General features: G+C 36.2%; 1 long non-coding RNA gene across 1 annotated transcript; it reads right to left on the reverse strand.

The window, feature by feature from the left end:
• Positions 1-344: 344 nt before the first annotated feature.
• Positions 345-1,710, reverse strand: LOC127428416 (uncharacterized). The gene is made up of 3 exons (XR_007895107.1): positions 1,390-1,710; positions 901-1,043; positions 345-479 (listed from the first exon to the last, which is right to left on the reverse strand). It is a non-coding gene; the product is annotated as an uncharacterized LOC127428416 (long non-coding RNA).
• Between the last annotated feature and the right edge of the window lie 1,879 nt (positions 1,711-3,589).

Below are 3,589 nucleotides of genomic sequence, written 5' to 3' on the forward strand. Positions count from 1 at the left end.
TTGGCCCACTTCTGTCTCCAGTAAACGGGCCAGATGCCTGTTTACTCACTCCCTGATTCCAAGCCGAATCAATCGGCCCAGATGTGGCAGCCGGTGACGCGCCAACACTGCCGGAGTTAAGACGGAATCGGCCCGAAGCTATAAGTGACAGCACGGCAGAGCTGGCCCGAGTTATGTAACTACTGTACAGTATTTTCGGTTAATAAATGTTACCTTTTAAAATTTATATTCAGCCTAAAAGTTCTCTTCTATGTTAATTATGGTTTATAATGCATAAATAATACATTTTTACAAATCTGTATAACCATCTCATTGTAATAAATGTACAAGAACTCACTTGAATGCATGAAGAACATTTATTAACAACCAGGGCCATTTCTAGGCATAGGCGAACTGCTCCCCAAACACCCCCTCACCCACCCAGAACAGGGGCACCAATAGGGATCTCGCCTAGGGCGCCAGAACGGTCTGAAACGGCCCTGTTGACAACATTTTACAAACATATAAGTGTGTTTACATGTGCATGAAAAAATAAAAACTATGTTGCAAACAGCAATTAGGCCCATATACATGTGCTTAAAATAAACTTTTTCAACTCACATTATTTTAATTAAGTAATCTCTAAATTGAGTAATAACTAAATAAATGCACTGAATTGAGTAATCTTATAAAGTACATATTATGACTTCAGAATATATGTTAAGTATTTAAACTTAAATGAGGAGTATAAACTTAAATGTAGTAGGTCTAAACAAAATTAATATGTTTCAAACAATACAGTTTGGTAAAAGGCAAAGCAGCTATTGTCTTTTGCATTTAATCAACTCGTTTAATACTGAGAAAAATTTACATATTTAAATAATTAAAAACATTTGTTGGAATTAAACTGATCAGGAATACTTTTTTAAAGTACTGTGCGTTGGCCTTTGCTCATTTTCTCCTTCCACCACCTCTATCGGGAGGTTTTCATGGTCATTGTGCAGTGTGTCTTTCCACATCTTCATCCCATGAATTCTTGGTTTGGGAATTTTTCTTTACTGTACCTGTAAATAGTAAATAAGTACAAGAAATGTAATAAAAGCAACATGGTCTAACTGAATGCAGACTTAATTAAATATAGTTAAAGTTAGGCTAATTTTTCATGTGTTGCCAGCATCTCAATGTTGTTTGATAGACCATTCACAATGCAGAGTCCAATGATTTAAAAATAAGTGGCTGTATCCAGCATTAGTAATACTGAAATATGTAACATCAAGTAAAACTAGTATATACACTTTTACCCTGATAATACAATAAAACAAGGCTTGTTTTAGCAGCAAAAATACACATTCAACATATATCTAAGTAAACATTCCATTCTCAGTCCATTCTTTCACCACAGTCTCTCACCTTCTTCCCTACTTGTACTTCTCTGAGCAATTTGAAACTTTGTATTGCAGCTCATGTTATTGCCTTAGGACAAATTGCTGTTGCTGTATTCCTCATTTGTAAGTCGCTTTGGATAAAAACGTCTGCTAAATGAATAAATGTAAATGTAAAAATGTAAGTAAACTAGAGTTACACTAACTCCTGTCTCATACACTAAACAAACATGTACATTTTTAGTGCATTAAGTTACGGACTACAAAAGTCTTTAGCCAATGATCTGGAAAAACCTCCACAGAAACCTTGAGATCACAAAATGTGATACTGATAGTGTTACACTTCTTGTAAGCAGATCATAGCTACTGTAGAGGATCAAATACAAAGCCTCTTCAACCTTACTGGCCTTTTATTGCCTGGAGAAAAAAAAAAATGGAAACGAGAACATGGATTAAAACCTGTTATTTACATGATTAAGACATGATGACATTTACTCCCTTTAACTTACATTTACATACACATTTACAACTTGTCAACTTGTATGCTTATTTTTTTTTCTTGAGTTCAGTCAGAGAATTTGAGGTTATTTTAAAAACAATATACAAAAGCCTTGATTAAATAAGAAGAATGACTGTGATACAGACAACAAAAATATATAAATATAAACAAACCTGACGGGGAGTTTTCTGATACGCTGCACCATCATCATCGTCATCCTCTTCCTCCTCATCGACGTGTTTCTCATCGAAGTTAGTTTCAGTGCAGCGTAGAGTTCTCAAAACACACCACTTTCAACAATTCATAGATTAAACATGAAAAATATATTGTTTATTTGTTGTAGGTAAAGTAGTACAGAAATGAGTCGCTAAACTTAACCAGAGACTTTGACTAAAGTAGACTATAAGCTAAGCTTACCACTTGCGGCACTCTCACGTGTAAAGTTCAAGCGTTTTTTGTCCCTTTAAGGGTGTCTGCTAAATAAATACACCAAATGTAAATGCGCCTCGATGCTTACCCAAGTTGTTTTCTTCTAAATTAGCCCATTTTTTGTATGCCTGCCTCCAAACAACACAAACACGCTGCACACACCCCTCTATCACCTGTACAATGAGACTCCTCCCACTGCTGTGAGTGAAACTCTTATGTACTTGAATGCACAAAATGAAGCACATTTTATAAAGTGCGCTTTTACAAAGCAAATTGCTGAAAAGTATGCATTACCCTCGTGCAGTCACGTCGCCATGTCCGTCTTACTATTTTTAAACATTTGTGAATTTCCTCTACTGTAGTATTTATATATATATTAGATATAATAAGCACATTTAACGTTTTCATGAATTCACGACAATAAACGTGTGGTTTACAAATTTTACGACATTACAAGTGTATTATGTTCATTTTATGATAGACATGCAGAATAATACAGCCTAATAAAGATCAATCCACGCGGAATCATTCCCAGAAGTGGTCCAGACCAAGTGGCCTGATCTGGCCCAGTTGTGTTGAGTCGGAATCGGCCCAGTGCTTTAACACCGTAACTAAAACACATGTGAGGCGACCGGCTGCAGATATCACTTGGCCTGGATCATACCTGCCGATGCCAAGTCTGAGCCGCAGGCGCTGCTAGGCTGCCGAGCTCGGGCCGATTACTACATGCTACCTGGGAAAGGTCAAAGGAATATTCCGTGTTCAGTACAAGTAAAGCTCAATCGACAGTATTTGTGGCATAACGCTGATTACCACAAAAATTTGTTTTGACTCGTTCCTCCTTTTCTTTAAAAAAAGCAAAAATCTGCGTTCCAGTGAGGCACTTACAATGGAAGTGAATGAGGGCCGATTTTTGAACATTAAAATACTCATTGTTTCAAACGTTTAGCCACAAGACATAAATGCATGTTTACATATGCATGTAAACATGATTTTAGTGTGATCCCTTACAAACCTTTTCTGTCTAAAGTTATAGCCAATTTTACTACTTTGTTACCATGACGATGTAATGTCAACAGACCCTAAAACCCTAAAGCAACTGTAAAAATGACAATTTAAACAACTTTGCAGCTCGAATAATTCTAAGTTTTAACAGAAGAATTAATTCAAGTGCTTTTATAAATTCTGTTTAAACCCTCCAAAAATGGGCCACATTAGCTTTCATTGTCCCCCATTCACTTGCATTGTAAGTGCCTCACTGTAAACTTGATTTTTGCCTTTTTTAAAGAAAAGGAGGAAC

The sequence above is a fragment of the Myxocyprinus asiaticus genome, chromosome 38 (assembly GCF_019703515.2).
Source record: "Myxocyprinus asiaticus isolate MX2 ecotype Aquarium Trade chromosome 38, UBuf_Myxa_2, whole genome shotgun sequence".
NCBI classification, from domain to species: domain Eukaryota; kingdom Metazoa; phylum Chordata; class Actinopteri; order Cypriniformes; family Catostomidae; genus Myxocyprinus; species Myxocyprinus asiaticus.